The sequence below is a fragment of the Mauremys mutica genome, chromosome 11, assembly GCF_020497125.1.
Source record: "Mauremys mutica isolate MM-2020 ecotype Southern chromosome 11, ASM2049712v1, whole genome shotgun sequence".
Lineage (NCBI taxonomy): Eukaryota > Metazoa > Chordata > Testudines > Geoemydidae > Mauremys > Mauremys mutica.
In genome coordinates, this window is record NC_059082.1 from 38,205,492 (window position 1) to 38,222,446 (window position 16,955).

Consider the following 16,955-nt stretch of genomic DNA (forward strand, 5'->3'; position numbering starts at 1 on the left):
GGTTATCACTGCACCTTGAGCGCCCTGAACTCACAAGGGTTTAATGAAATTCAACAGATTTCTTCCTGCATCCAGCATTTATTTCAAGTTTCCCAAGGTCAGTGGACACACTAATAAACACAACAAGCTCGTCCCTGCACCCTCCCCACCAATACACACACACCAAGCCCTTAGAGAAAGCCTTCCAGTCACCCTGACAGTTCATCAGAAACCTGGAGGTATCTTGCATCATCCTCTGCATCTCCCTCTGGCTTCCTTCCCTTTTCATTCTGTGTCCCTGTTGCTATTTGTGAAAGGCTGGAAGGGGAGTTTGGAGAAGGGCGGGGGATGTAGGGCAAGCTGGAAGCATATCTTCTGCTGGTCTGTGGACAGCTCATAGCAATGTGGCGGTGAAGAGCGATTCTCACTGCGGAGGGTCGTGACAGGACTTCCCTGTCGCATCAGTAAAGGGAGTAGGTTCTTGGCAGCCACCTTTTGCTTTCCTTGAGTATCCAAGCAACACTACCACCAAGCGCTCGGAGTGTGGAGGCCCAAGGCAGGGAGGGCTCAGCAACTGGAGGGGCTGTGAGGTCTGGTAACTGAATCTGCCAATGGGAAACACAAGCCTCCTCTCACTGTTTAAGGCTTGGGTAAGAATTCCTGGTGGCAACTCTTCCAAGGGGAGCAACTCTCAGAACTGGGTGGCTGTGCATGGAACCAGGCTCCCCCCCCCGGAAGGGCCTCGTCGTATTACATTACAGCAGGTACTACACAGCTTGATGCTGAACATGATTAATCAGGGCAGGCAAGCAGCCCTTTATCACCTCCTTCCTTGCCAAATGCCCACAAGTCCCCATTCAGACACAGTGAACTCTTGAACAGGCTCAGACGTTGAGCAAGGATCATGCCACCCTCTCAGACATCATGCTAGAAACAAGACAAATGGGACATACATTCCGGGAACTTGGGGCAATTTCACCCCTGCTGTAACTCCATTAAGTTCAGTGGTGTTACACCACAGATGACTTTGACCCATGGATACACAACAGGTATGAAACCTGGACCTGCAGTGGCTGGGCTGGCATTTCATGAGCATCGGTGACTGGTAATTAAAACCGTGCTGTGACGAGGCACCTGGAGGGTGCATGTTGGAGAGTCTGGAGGGTAGGGACAGTTACCTCACACTGATTCCCCAAGGGGGCCAGACTAATTGGCCCCTATGCTCTGATAATGATGTAAACGCCACAGGCATTGATTACAGAGGAAGGTGTGAGGGAAGAGGGCAGAGGAGAAGGACAAGGGAGAAGGAAGTGAAAAGCACGAATGTGCTGGGACTGGAAGTCTACAGAACAAAGAGATGATGCCTCCAAAAACAGAAGAGGGAGGAGCCACAGGAGGGTAAAGAAGAATTGAAAGACCTGCCCGCAGCAGGGAAGGCATAGCACTTGGGCTTGGGTCCAGATCCTCAGCTGGTGTAAATCAATGTAGCATGGGGCTTCTGTACCCCCATCAGAGGATTGCAAAACTCCTTACAGATAGCCATGAATTATGCCTCACTACATCCCACTGAAACGGCTATTACAGAGAGTCCCTGGAATGCTGCAAAGCCCAGGTTGACAAATATTCAAGCTGGAATTCAGAACAGCTGTTTGGTTGAGGCCACCTTCATGCCCTTATTGTTAGTGATGTGTGATCGTTGGGCTTTTGTTTGCCTGAGTGTTTGTTTGGAGGGAATGGCTGTTCTTTAAACAATCAACTATTTGCATGGGAACAAGGAAATTATACTCCTGTTTAAAACCTCACCCAATGAGGAAACAAGCACAATGCTATATGACTTAAGCGTGAGCTGTCACAGAGCTAAAACACTAGCTATAAAGAAGAGCTCTGTGTGCCTGTGGCTCAAAAGCTCATCTCTCTCACCAACAGAAATTGGTCCAGTAAAAGCTATCACCTCCCCTGCCTTGTCTCTCCAACATCCTGGGACCTACACAACTACAAACAAAACTGCATACAAGTAGTAAGGTGTCAGAATGAAAGAGTTCACAGCTAGACTTTTTTTTTTCCTCTTTACAAATCATTCCTGATGTGATCTTGATTTTTTGTAGCATATCATTCACAAAGCGTTTTTAGTAAATGAACCAAACATTGATTCTTTGTAGATGAGCTAAAGTCACTCTGCTTTCGTGTTTATAATTCTTTGTACTTAAACTGAACTTTTGCTGACCTTTTTGTCTTATTATAAGCTAAGGCCTTGTCTACACTGGCAAGTTTCTGCACAGTAAAGCAGTTTTCTGCACTGTAACTCCCGAGGTGTACACAACTGCGCAGTTGCAGCGCTCTAAAAAAAACAACCCACCCCAACGAGAAGCAACCCACCCCAACCTTTCTGCGCTGCAGCTACAGTGCTGTGGTGTCATTGTAGACACCCTGGTCAATTACAGCGCTGCGATTGGCTCCGGGAGGTGTCCCACAATGCCTGTTCTTGCCTCTCTGGTCATTGGTTTGAGCTCTACTGCCCTGCTGTCAGCTGACCAATCATCCCCACCCCATACATTCCTTTGCAAATTTGAAAGTCCCCTTCCTGTTTGCTTGGTGATGTGTGCAGTGGTCTCAGCGCATGTTTCCAGGTGATCATACCTGCTCCACGCACCAGGCGATCCCCTGCTAGGAGCAATGCCAAGCTGCTGGACCTCCTCAGCATTTGGGGAGAGGAGGCTGTCCAGTCCCAGCTGCACTCCAGCCGTAGGAATTAGGATACCTATGGACAGATTTCACGATGCATGACCAAAAGGGGCCATGACTGGGACACACTGCAGTGCAGGGTCAAAGTGAAGGAGCTGCAGAACGCCTACCACAAGGCACGGGAGGCAAACTGCCTCTCTGATGCTGCGCCCATGAGCTACTGGTTCTGCAAAGAGCTGGACACAATACTTGGTGGCAACCCACCTCCACTGCAAAGGCCCCTGTGGATACTTTGTTGGCTTACGTGCCAGTCGAGAGCAGACTGAGCCAGGAGGGGGAAATCTTGGATGAAGAGGGGGAGGACCCAGAGGCACAGGATGACTCAGAGGCCAGAGATGCATGCAGCCAGGAGCTCTTTTCTATCCCGGAGGAGCCTAGCCAGTCACAGCAGACCGATTTTGACAAAGCGCAAACAGGAGAGGAGGCCCTTGGTAAGTGGATCTGATTTGGGGGAATTGCTGAAGCGAGTTGTTGGGGGCAGGAGGGTTGCAGAAAGCAGGCTTGTCTCCCACCGCATGCCTAGACTGAGTGGCGGAATGGGCTGTTGATTGACTCCCTCACTTCACGGTAATCTCTCTCAGAGTTCTCCAGGAAACTCTTGTGGAGATACTGGGCAATCTGCTGCCACAGGTTCCTCGGCAGAGCTGTTTTGTTTCTTTCCCCATTAAGAGTAACTTTCCTGCGCCACTTTGCCATCATGGGGCGGTGGGATGGGGGTGGGGGGAGAGACCATTGCTGCACACAGGCGAATAGCACTGCAAATGCCACAAGTGTGAACACACTATTGCACAGGCAGCTGTCAGTGTGAACACACAACAGCCGTTTTCCTTCTGTGCTCCCTGAGCAGCGCTGTAACTGCCAGCGCTGTAACTGTGCCAGTGTAGACGTGCCCTAAGTTTTTAGCTGGACCTCAGTATGTTAATAGATTGAGTGTCCTCTTCCTCTAACCCGGCTGACATAGTCTAGATGCTCAGAAAGCGACTACTTGTAATTGATCAGATCATAATCCTTCAAGAGATGCTTTTAACTTATCAGGAACTACCCAAATAGGTGTTTTCTCATAAGCGAGTACTATAATTGATACAATGCTGGTAATTAATAAAATGGACAGGGAACATTTGTTAATAACACTTGTGCTCCTAAGTTCCCTTGAAGCTGCATGGCCAGGTGGCTGCGCAGCAGGCTATCAAGGGCCACGCAGACGGGGAGAGGTGCCTCTCCCAAGGCCCCAGGCTGCTGCAGTGAGAGCGCCATGGGCGAGTCTTCTGTCCCCGCTGCAGCCCTGGGACAGCCTGTACCCCAAACCTCTCATCCCCGGCTCCACCCCAGAGCTCACACCCCCATCGGAGACCTCAACCCTCTGCCCCAGCCCTGAGCCTCCTCCCGCACCCTGAACCCCTCATCCCTGGCCCCACCCCAGAGCCCCCAGCTGGAGCTCTCATTCCCCACACCCCAACCCTCTGCCCCAGCCCTGAGCCCCCTCCCGCACTCCGAACCCTCGGCCCAACCCCCACCACGCATCACCTCCATATTGGTGCACATAACAAAATTCATTCCTTACATGGATGTAAAAAATTAGAGGGAACATTGACGTGCTCCATAATCAATATAACAGCAAACTATTAAGTAGTAATGTATTGATTAATGTCTAAGCATTAAGAGCTAGATGTGGTCCCAGATGGTCTCCAGAGTGATAAATTAGTTACAAATATCATTGGCTTATAGATTCAAAATAATCAAAGAATTTTCTGTGTTCTAAACCAGTATCCGAAGGGATGAATTTTGAGAAGTTAGTTGGAAGTGGACAAGCTACCACCAGCGCATCACTTACAGGGGGGGTTGTTATTAATGTATATTTTTCTTTCTATATTCTGTATAGTGCTGTATTAAGTACCGAGTGTTTGTCTTAAATAAAACTTCTGCTGAATTGGTTATTTGACATCACAAAGTGTTAACCTAATCTAGCTACCTCCTGGTAAATGCTACAGGATTAGCAATTTACAGTGAGACCATTAGTTATCCAACCCTAAACTAAAAACAATCACCTTTGTGGCAGAGAAGACAAAGCCTTAATCATTTCCTCGGGCCAGATGTCAATTTATTCATAGATTTTAAAGTCAGAAGGGCTTTAATCTAATCCTACCTTCTGTATAACACAGGCCAGAGAATTGCATCCAGTGACTCCTGTTCTCAGCCCAACAACTAGGGTTTGACTAAGCAGTTCTGCCTTAGAAGCATCCAGTCTCGATCTGCAGACATGAAGAGATAGATTTGGGATTACATCATCTGAAGATTTAGCCCCCTTTTCGGTGGCCATGGCTGATATTGGGGTGGGGGATACAGTACCGCAGGAAGGCTAAGGTAAAACTAGAGCTGTTTGAATCATGAAAAAATGAGGTACTTGACTATATTTGCAAATAGGTGCGCAGCCTTCACTCAGCAGGCCAGGGCTATATTACTGTGAGTATTCAGAGCAGCAGCAGGTATTCAGCATTTGCTCCCAAAGATGGCAAGAGCTAGGCTGTGGCTTTAGCCGTGTATAAGGGGATGGGCACAGGCACGGGCACAGGCAGGGCCACTGAGAGCAGGTTCTGGCCCCAGTGAAAAAAATTTGGGGGCCCCCCAGCAAGGGCAGACCGGTTAAACAGGGCCGACGAAGCCGGGCCCCAGGCCCCCTTCGGACCGCGGGACCCTGGTAATTTGTACCGGCTTCTCCCCCACTCTCGTAGGCCCTGAGCCGGCCTAGCCAGACTACCACAAGGCATTGAGTACAACTAGATGGAATTCTGAGAGTGGATTTTTGCCAGTTTTTTTGTTTTCTTTTAAGTTTCATCATCAAAAAAAAAGTTTGTGAAAATTTCTCCTAATTTTTCAGCCAGCTCTGGCATAACCTAGAGCCACAATTTCTTGTTCCAAGATGGGACAGGAAGAAGTAGGTTACTGCAGCCCTGAAGCGTTTTACTGCAGCCTTTTCATCATCCAGCTGGATATTTCTGCTAAACTGATCAGTGGTGATATGGTTACATATTCATTTAAATGGGCGTCAGCACTCACACCCCTCTGAGGTCAATGCAGGTCAGTTCACACCTCTGCCCGCTATTGTTTCAAGCTGTCGGCAGATTCAGGTATATTTTACACTGATTTCGCATTTTGAATGTTCTCTTCACAACTCTGAAGGCTAGAGAACCTTCCTTGATATAAAGCCTGGGGAACGGGGCTTTTTTTTTTTTTTTAATTTTAATGACGCTTTTAACCCCTGAGCAGGGATCTGAGGCAATTTACGAATAATTCCAATGATGCAGCAATTTGTGCAGCCGCATGATCACGTTACACTCCCAGCCCGTGGACAGAACATCAGTGCTTTTGGACTTGCGAATTACATGCATTTTTGTTAAAATTATAGCCTACCTGAAACGGTTTCTTTTCATGTGATTGAACAATTGTTCCTTTAAAATACCAGTGTAAATGTTATGGGTCAAATTCCTCACGGGTGTAAACTGACTAACTTGTCTTAAATGGAGTTACATTAAAGAATTTGGCCTAATAACTTTGAGCATATCACCAAATCAGGGCATGCTCACTCATGGAATAACACTTGCCCTACCCCGCCCAATGAGGTGACCATCCAGTTCCTAGCCAGACTCATACTAGCACATCATTTTCCAGGCTAGTTAGTGACTCCAAGCTGGATGCCTCTGAGAGCAGGCCCTTGGGGAGATGCTTTCAGGCAGACAATGTCTTTGATGAGCTGCTAATTATTGAGTTAATTGGAATAAGAGATATACAGATGGTCTTAATTTACAGTGCGCACACTCCCCAAGCTCAGCCTGTCCAGGTTCTCTTGCATCATTCTTGAGTGCTAGTGAAAACACATCAGCAAGGGGAGGGAGAGCTAGGAAGGAGAATGTAGGCGGCAGGGTATAGGGAACAGAATGGAGAAAGAAAGAAAGAAAGAAACTTAGAGACCCGGGGAAAGAAGAAAGGGAAGATCAACGCTACAACATATGTGCCCCATCAGCCCACTTTCTGTGAAGGGGCGCAAGATGGGGCAATGTTCTCCTCAGTCTCCTATTACTGGAGTCCCTGTGCTGGGTGAGGGTGCTTAACGAACTCCCAGTGGCACCATTATCCTGGTGTCAGGGAGAGGTCTCCGAGTTCAACGCCGGTACCATTACCTAGAGGGGAGATCTCAGGAGCCCAGTATTAGGCACTACTAGCATGGGCCCCGACAGCCTGATCCAAAGCCCAGAGTCAGTGGAAAGACTGATTGAATTTGATGGGCTTTGGATCAGATTCTTTCTGAACACCTATTGGTCCTGGAGAGACCGCTTCCTGACCTCTCATTGGTCACAATTGGCAACATTTCCTTAGCATATTAATGGCACTAAAGTGCAGCAGAGCCACGTCTAAGCTGGTGGAGCATCTACCTCTGGGGAAGGGTCACTACTCCAAGAATCTGTCATTCAAAGCACTGACAAGGACCAAACATGCCCCTCTACTGCATCCAGACATGAAACCTCCTACATCTTAGCAGCAGCTGTGTTACAAACAACCACAATGCTACACGCTCCTGTCTGCACTGCCAACCCCAGAGACCTGACACTGTTACCTGATGCCTCCTCAGGGAGACCAAGTAATGTCACCCCCTTTCTATTTGCTCCACAGGCTCATGCCTCGTGTGCCTCTCAGAAGCCAAGCACGCTTTGTTTCTCTGGTTATTGTTTGAAGTTTATGTACCCAGGAAAGCTCAGCACAGACACTGATTGGGAATATCAGCAACTGACAGCTTCGAGTTCCAGTTTTCTCCCTGCATGGCTGAGGAGACCAAGTATCATTACACCCTAGGTCACATGGTAAGGGAGTAGCTCAGCCAGGCATATGAACAGAGGTTCTTCCTCATTACCAGCCCTTTGCTGTGACCAGCATCTTACAGCCGCTCTCCATTACCCGAATACACTTCTAGGAGCAGATCCTAAGATGATGTAAATTAGCACCAGCTGAGGATTTGAACCCTTGATCTCAGTTACTCATGTAAATCCAGAGTAAACCCCCCAACTTCAATGGATTTCCACCACTGCAGCTACATGTAGCATTTGGCATTCTGTGTATGGTGTGCTATGGGTGCCATTAGCATTCAGGTTCTGATCCAAAGTCCACTGAAATCTGTGGAGACATTCCTGTTGATTTCATTGGGTTCTGGATCAGATCCCCAGACAAGAAGCTTGACCGTTAACCCATGCAGCTTTCCTTTCACTTGTCAGATCTTCTGCTATTCCTCATTAACCCATTGCCATGTAACCCCAGCCCATGGCACCAGCAGGGTGCAAGCAAATACTGCCTTGGCTCTGGGAGAGGAGGGACCCCAGGAAGAAGGTTTCCGAGACTAGGTGCCGAATGCAGTAGTGTCTGACTGAAGCAGCAGTGATGAGGGGCTGGGATGCGGGGAGCTGCGGCTGGCCTGCAGAGAATCAAGAAGCGGGATCCATAGATACTAGAGAGGCACTCAGAGGTTTCAGAACACAGAGGTACCAAGACAGAGTTTTCAAGCCCTTATATACGTGCTGGCAGGGCAGACTAATGAGAAAAAGCCAGGTCCCTGTCCCGGTGAGCTAACAAGCTCCCAGGGATGAGGCAATCATGCTGAAATGCTAGCCCCCCAGAGGAACAAGCTATTCCAGCTTGTTAAGTCAAGTAAAGAGCAGCCATTCCCTCAACCCCCTGCACAGAGAGCGGATGGCACAGTGCAGACAGCTTGTGAAGGGCTGCAGAGGCAGAGCTCTGCATTTCTCACTGTACAGCTTGATGATCAACTGTTCCAGCAGTCCATGGTGTGGGGCATCTAGCTCCTGAACCATGAATAAAACCAGAGCTAAGTGTCGTTTTGCACTTCAAAAGTGACCTCAGCACGGAAACAAAAAAGTGCCTCCTCTTTTAGTTCTTCGTGATGTATTCAAAAAGCCTAATTTTTTTTTTTTAAGGGTTTGCTAGAGGCCTCCTTGGAGATTCAGGGAAGAAGACCGACTTCTCAGCCCTTGAGAAGTCACCAAATGAAATTAATAGGCAGCAGGTTTAAAACAAACAAAGGGAAGTATTTCTTCACACAGCAAACAGTCAACCTATGGAACTCTTTGCCAGAGGATGTTTTGAAGACCAAGACTATAACAGGGGTCAAAAAAGAACTAGATAAGTTCACAGAGGATAGGTCCATCAAAGGCTATTAGCCAGGATGGGCAGGGAGGGTGTCCATAGCCTTTGTTTGTCAGAAGCTGGGAATGGGCAACGGGGGATGGATCACTTGGTGATTACCTGTTCTGTTCATTTCCTCTGAAGCACCTGGCATTGGCCACTGTCAGAAGACAAGATACTGGGCTAGATGGACTTTTGGTCTGACCCAGTGTGGCCATTCTTATGTTCTTGATGGAAGAGACAAGGATATCGAATCCTTAACAGAAAGCTTGTCTTACAGCTGTTCTTAGGCATTTGAGTTTAATAAGCATTTTCAAAAACAGTAAAAGAACAATGCTTGAACTCTGAATTCAAAGCACTTCGCTCAATCAGGTTTCGTTTGGTTGGTATCTATGATATTCTTACTAGTTTTCCTGTTGTCTAGAGAATCTTCTAGAAAAAAAAACAGGTCAGCAAGACTCCATTACTAATGTAAAAAGAGCAAAACATCCTTTGAGACTTGTTTAATCATCAAAAAGCAGCAAGAGAAAGCACAATTTTCCCCGCATGCAGGTCACCTGTAAGTGACAGTAAAATACATTTCCTCATCCCGCTTGTCTCTCAAAGTGTCAATAAACTCTTTGAGAACCCGTCATTGAGAAGTGTCTTGGAAGAAGTTTATAACAAACAGGAGATGAAACTGCAAACATTGTCATTTTTATAGTCAAATGGCTTCCTCAAATGTCTCAGATTCTGGGAATCCCCTGAAAGTTTGCTGACAGGTGTCCAATTTACACCCAGCCTTTTATTCTTTTTACTGCACAGATACTAGAACTAATCTATTATTTCTGTTCCTGATGATCTTATCTCTCCCAGCTGTCTAGGATTTTCAGGCAACTTGTCCTGAAAGACTGTTAGGGGAAACTGAGGCATGCAGTGTGAGGTGACTTGCCCAACCTCATGCCACAGGCTATTGGCAAAGCCAGGAATAGATCCCAGGGGTGATCTTTGCTGCTGCCTCCCAGAGGCAGCACAGAACTTGCAATCCAAGAGAAGAGGAGGCTAAGGTGGCTGCAAGCCACCTTTGTGCCTTCCTGATCATGGGTCACTCCGAAGCCTTTGGCATAACTCCCCTGGGGGCCCGGCTGAGTTATGCATCCTCCCCAGGCTGTGCTAGAATCTCAGCATCATTGCATCCTGTGGCCCCATGCCCCAATCCAGCCATTAACACAGGGGTGGGCAAACTATGGCCTGGGGGCCGCATCTGGCCCTTCAGACATTTTAATCCAGCCCTCGAGCTCCCTCCAGGGAGCAGGTTTGGGGGCTTGCCCTGCTCCGCATGTACTGTGGCTCCACACGGCTCCTGGAAGCAGCGGCATGTCCCTCCTCTGGCTCCTACACATAGGGGCAGCCAAGGGGCTCTGCATGTTTCCCCCGCCCCAAGCGCCGCCCCTGCAGCTCCCGTTGGCCAGGAACCATGGCCAATGGGAGTTGCAGGGGCGGCACCAGCATGTGGAGCCTGCACCCCAACCCCCTCCCGGGCCCCAACCCCCTGCCCCAGCCCTCATGCCCCTCCTGCCCTCTGAACAGAACTGGGGCTTTTAGAGCCCCTTTTCCACTGCTCTTTTAAGTGGTGTAAAGGAGCCAGAGCAGGGGTGGGGATCTCACCCCACAGCTCCCATGATTATTTAACTAGCAATAATAATGATGTGCAGGGAAGCTGGTGAGAAAGATATGACACACTAGACATATTGATGGCAACGCAATGATAAAGTACCCAGGTCTAGGTGTTTGTTCCATCTGGGCGGGCCAGTGCAGCCTTGCTGCCTCCCCCAGAGCCTGATGACAATAAAGGCAAGTTCATTCATTTCCCTCTCCGGTAGGATGGTTTCCCCCTGCTCCTGCTGCACCACGTGCCTTGGCAGAAAGAGAGAGTCAGGGAATAATGCTTTAGAAGTACAGCTAGGACTGTCACATCACTACTTGACAAGAGGCCAAAGTTCTCTTCTCCATGCAGGGCTGGTCAGAAGACACACATGGCCAGCTAGAGGGAAATCAGAACTCTCCCCACTGGGTTCAGAGCTGGAGTCTTTATCTCACCCCAGGAAGAGCTGGGCAAGTATGGAGGAAGATAAAGCAGATGAGGCAGGGTCCGTAAAGGAAACACGAGGTGCGGACACTCGCCCCCAAATCACACACACTGTCATTACTACTAGAACTGGGAGATTCTTCACAGGGGATTTTTTTTTGGTGGTGGTAGGGGTTTGGGGGCGGAGTGTTTTCTGCATTTTCATCAACATTCACCATGAAAATTTCAGCTTTTCCAACAAAAAAAAGTTAAACTGAAACCAAACTTTCAGTTTTTGAAATATTTTCCATTAAAAAAAACATTTTTGGTTAAAAGAGCCAGTTTTGGGGTTTTTTTTTAGAAATTTGAATCAATTAATTTTCCGATGAAAACTCTAGATTTTGATGATTAGTGATTTTAATTTTGACTAGCTATATTAGGTACTAAACTGCTGCTGTCCTCTCAGGGGACTCATAACATCATACGGCCCCTTTCAGAAGAGCGAGTCTTGAACACCCACGTAGGTATGGAGAGACTGAGCTTCGGGAGTCTGATGGAAGATTAAAAGGAGGGTTTGGTCAGTCTCTCAGTATCTACATGAGCATGGGTGGCGGGTATTGTAGGCAGCGGTAGGCTGTGCCTCCCCAAACAGCCTAGAGCAGGGGTCCCCAACGCGGTGCCAATGGGCACCATGGCACCCGCCGGGGTGTCTAAGTGTGTCCGTGTACTGGCCAGCAGATGAACAGTTGCCAAAATGCTGCTGACAAGCTGAGTCATCCAGAGGTTTGCCGCCGATTTTCGGTGGTATTTTGGCGGCAATGCTTCTGGATGACGCTGCTTGTCAGCGGCATTTCGGCGGCAACGCCTATTGACATTGCCGCTTGTCAGCGGAATTTCAGCGGATACTCGTCCACCGCCACAGTCCTCTGCGGCTCATCATCTGGTGCCCGCCAGATGAAAAAGGTTGGGGACCACTGGCCTAGAGTGGCCACCCTCACGCTTCGCCCCCAGGCCAGGACCCCTCTCTGTGGTTCCCAGTACCCTGGCTGGCCTGCCTCCTGCAGGGACTCAGGTGGCTGGTGCTGCGGCCATGCTATCCGGAGCACCGGGGCTGGGGGTGCTGCCGCCTGGCGCACCGGGGCTGGGGGTGCTGCCGCCTGGCGCACCGGGGCTGGGGGTGCTGCCGCCTGGCGCACCGGGGCTGGGGGTGCTGCCGCCTGGCTGCCTGGAGCACCAGGGCTGGGGCCTCACCCCACCCGGCCGCCCGGTGCTGGGGTCCAGACCATGGTGCGGGTGCACTGGGCTCCTGTGGGGGAAGGAGACAGAAGGAGAGGGAGAAAGGGGGGGGCAGGAGGGGAGGGGCGTGACCTTGGGCACAAGGGGAGGGGCCAGGGGCCAGCCTCCCCCAGTGGCTGGGTCACCAGCTGTCCATGTACGTGAGCGTTCAAGACTCACCATCCCAGAGAACCCCCTCACAGCAAGGCCCAGCATTGCAGCATGCCCACCTCAATCTTCCCCACCTCATCCTTCAGCCCACTCCAGCCATACATATGACTTGGCTCTGCAGGGGCTGACTGGCTCAACACCCCCCCTGTTACAACAGGGATCAGAAATGTGATGATAGAGGGCTCTTCAGTCTGGCAGAGAAAGGTTTTCCAAGACCCAACGGCTGGAAGTTGAAGCTAGACACAGTCAGACTTGAAACAAGGCACAAGCTTTGGAAAGTGATAACCATTGGGAAAACTTACCAAAAGTTAGTGGTGGATTCTCCATCACTGGAAATTTTAAAATCAAGGTTGGATTTTTTCCAAAAGCCTGCCCTAGTTCAAACAGGAATGAATTCAGGGATGTTCTCTGGCCCGTGTTATAAATTAATAGAGATTTCCTATCTCCTAGAACTGGAAGGGACCTTGAAAGGTCATCGAGTCCAGCTCCCTGCCTTCTCTAGCAGGACCACAGTGGTCCCTTCTCACCAGTTTGAATCCAGTTGTGATCAAAGCCTTTACCATCTAAAAGCCATTTGCTGGCCTGTATTAAATGATTTTTGGTCTTTGTCCCCATCACAGAAACTACAAGCCAAGGACTGAATGAGCCTGAAGACTGAACTATTGTCTCCCCTTTGGAGATGGTTCATCCAATACAGGCCGGAGGCATGTTGTTGGGAGCTGTGCGGGAAGGCTGAGTTGCGGTTGCTTTGCCTGTTCTCCCTCAAGGGTTGATTTTGGTTATCTATCTTGTACCTTTCACTTAGGCTAAATTCATAGCCGCCTCCTCCTCCTCCCCACAGTTACTGGTAAACACATCAATATTCTTTTATACAACTCATATTGAACTTGTGGCACTCACTGCCACACTAAAGTATTAAGGAGGAGACCATCGCAGAGTTCCAAAAAGGATCAGGTGTTTATACAAGTGATGGAACACTCCCTGTGACATTAGACAAGATATAAAATTCGTAAGGGATATAAACCATCATGCTTCAGCTGACTGCTGCCTGCTTGAAGTCAGGAAGAAACTTCCTTAAGGAAAAGTTATTCCATAATTGTGCATCACGGAGTTCCTTGTACTTTCCTCTGACACATCTGGTCCTGGACTGTCAGAGATGGGATACTGCTCTGGATGGAGATTGATCTGATTTACTATGGCCATTCCTATGTTCCTATCAATCTGTTTCTCTGGCAATTCCTCCCACCCCACCTGCATAAAAATATGGCCTACTGCTATAATATGACGTGGCCTGGCTGGACCTAGGATAGGCTCAGAGGCTTTGTCCTAAGAAATTCTTCCAAAAATTACTATTACGAAACCGCTGAAAACAAAGGGATTGTGCAATAAACTCTCCATTATAAAAAAAATCAGTGAAGCAAAATTCAGTTACAAACAGTCAGTAAGTCTGAAAGCTCTAGAACCTAGCAGCACTGACCAAGCTATTGCTGTCACAGTCACACACTGTGTCTTCACTGCCAATATAGTGTGTGGCAGGGCTTACAGCGAGATAACTATCCTGCTTTAGTTATCTCCCTGTAAAATCCTAGTGGAGACAAGGCACCGGTAGGTGGAAGGTAATGAGGCACAGTTAACACTGTACCCCCTGCCCAGGTTTGATCTTACCTAGTTTACTTCATGGTAAAACTCCAGCGCCTTTTCTCCACTAGGGTTTTACAACAAGCTGCTAGAGCTAAAGTGTGAATTACCAGATGGTAAAAAGACACCGTTTTTTAGCAGTGAAGCCAAAGCCACAATCTGGCCGTTAGGAAGGATCATGAATCAGGACTTTGACAGCCCTTTGCACTTTAACTAGAAGGAAAGCTGTGCTACTTCCTGGAACATGGCTGGCAGGGACCAACACAGACAAGCTGAGGAGTGGTGGCCAGGGGCGGCTCCAGGCCCCAGCACGCCAAGCACGTGCCTGGGGCGGCATGCTGCGGGGGGCGCTCTGCTGGTCGCCGGGAAGGCGACAGGCAGGGCTCCAGCGTGCCTGCAGGAGGTCCACCGGAGCCGCGGGACCAGAGACCGGCAGAGCGCCCCCCGCAGCACCCCGCCCTGCTTGGGGCGGCAAAATGTATAGACCCGCCCCGGTGGTGACCAAGTGGTTCACTTGGAAATGTGTGTGACATGTGGGAGAGCCTGTATCTGGGATTTGTTTGTCCAACCCCAGGACTGAGTCTGCTGCAGAATCTAATTCTTTCTTTCTCTCTCTCTGGCTCCTACAATAGGAAAGAAAAACTTCCAGGCATAATTCTAATGTAAAATAGCTTTAGGCCTTGTCTATATTAGATAACTTGTAAATAATCAATCTGAAATTAATCTAGCTACACCAGTGCAAACCGGATTGAATCAAGTTTATACCGATTTAGTTTAATGTTGTTTAAATGCAATTTAAGCAGATTTTAGAACCACTCGATTACACTGATGCTACCACAGACAAGGCCTTAGCATGAATTGGTGCAAACTACTGGATCCATCTAAACAGGTGTTGATCCTGGAGCCTAACAATCACACTTTTAAAAAATGCCTTAGAGGCACAATTTTGTGACTGTATTAGTGCAGTTAATCACTCCAGTTGTGCACACAAATTGGCAACTGAACACACAAGTGGCCAGATAAGGGCAAACAAAGCTCTCGTCCTAAAAGTGCCCAAGTGGCTGCCAAGTAAGTAGCTCCTCAGTTAATCCTGCACATGCAATGCATGATCAGAGTGAGCTTTTTCCTAGTCACTCTCTCTCCACTTCTCTAATAGTGATAATAATAATAATTAATAGATCACTGTTAATGCTGACACCCCAGGATCTGACAGTGCTTTTGCCCACTTGAGAGCTAAGTCAGTTTCATTATCCCCATTTTAGAGAGGGAGGAAAATGAGGCACAGAGAACAGATGTGACTTTTTCTCAGATTTGAAGTCCAGCAGGGACCCTTAGATCATCTTGTCTGCCCCCCTGCATAACAGACCAGAGAATTTTACAGGGTTACCCATGCACAGAGCCCAGTAACTTTGTGTTTGTGTCTTGTGGCAAATTGCCAGCACTACTATGATGGGTCTCACACTTTCTCTTCGGGGTGGGGGGCGGTTTCAGGACACCATTTCTTGCCCCAGAACTGGGATATTAACTATCCCACTAGTGTCCTAGAGGAGGGGAGTGAAGAGGGAGGGACCCAGGCCCACCCTCTATTCCGGGTCCCAGCCCAGGGGCTCTAGGGATAGCAGTAAACCACTTGAAATAGCAGTTTCTTCCCATGGGCTACTTCCCTCTCCTGCCCTTCAGCTTGGGGCAGGGGGTGCTTCCTGCCCTCCCTCTGCACAAGCCAGGTGTCCCTTTACCTAGGGTTTTGGTCTTCTTAGCCCACCACAGCACTTCTCCAAACTTTCCTCTGCTTCCCTTCAAACTGTTCTCTGCTCCAACACCAATCCTCTCTGCTCCAACACCTCCACTTGTCTGATTGAAGCAGGGGGGTTTTATCAGGTGACTGGCTTCAGGTGCTCTAATTGGCTTCAGGTGCTCTAATTGGCTTCAGGTGCTTTAATTAATCTATAGCAAACTTTCTCCCCTCTACAGGGAATAAGGCTCCCTTCTAACCCTCTCCTGCTGCCCTCTGGCCATGCTGTATCACAGTCTGTACAGCACCTAGCACTACGTGGCCCTGATCTCGGTTGGGGCCTCCAGATGCCACTGTAATGCAAACCATAATAAAGAAGTTGGGGTTTGATAAATGAGATGTGATTTGCAGAAGTGAAGGTGCACAAATGCCTGCTCAAGTATGCATGCTGATTTGCATGCATACTTACTGCCATGCACTGGCAGCAATTGCGAATCCTTTGCTCCCACAAAGTGTGCGAATGCACTCACAAATCTTCCACGTGCCATTATGAACCCTGATTATGAGGAGGCTTGTAGCTTCCGCCCTCCGAAGATCAGCTCATCCAAGTGTCATGGGATAGGAAGGGCAACCACCGAGGGAGAAGGAGAGGGTGGGCTGGGATAGCTGGAGATATCATTCCTATTGTTGCCTATTACCTGTCCGTGCATGGCCCCAGTGGGAGGTCAAGGCTGCGGAGAGTCAGTGGGGGCGGGGAGGGCTGTCTAAAGCAGACAGCCTCTCTGTACCTGAACCCATCCAGCAGCGATATGGGACAGCATCGTGTGCCTGTATATGCAGCTCATCACCACACTCTTCGCAGCGCTAAATTATACATAGCAATGCTGCTTTATTTACCGCCCACTGGAGGCCCCATTACCATAAGATCAGGAAACCAGCTGAGTGGAGGGAGAGGAAATAACTGCAGCAGAGCAACCGCAGGCAGAAAGGAGCCAAGTAAGGGTGTTCGGGGACTTAATGCTGGAGCTGACCCAGCGGCCCTGCTATGGATGTGATCCCAGGCTGAACCCCACCACAGTAAGGCTGGCTGCCAACAACACAGAGTCAGCGCCTCTTTTGCATTTGGGTGAACATAAGAACGGCCGTACTAGGTCAGACCAAAGGTCCCTCTAGCCCAGTATCCTG

General features: G+C 49.0%; 1 long non-coding RNA gene across 1 annotated transcript; it reads right to left on the bottom strand.

Annotated features, from left to right (window-relative positions):
* Positions 1 to 265: 265 nt before the first annotated feature.
* On the bottom strand, positions 266 to 15,836 carry LOC123343789. Its single transcript, XR_006572356.1, has 3 exons — positions 15,775 to 15,836; positions 4,865 to 4,970; positions 266 to 584 (listed from the first exon to the last, which is right to left on the bottom strand). It is a non-coding gene; the product is annotated as an uncharacterized LOC123343789 (long non-coding RNA).
* Between the last annotated feature and the right edge of the window lie 1,119 nt (positions 15,837 to 16,955).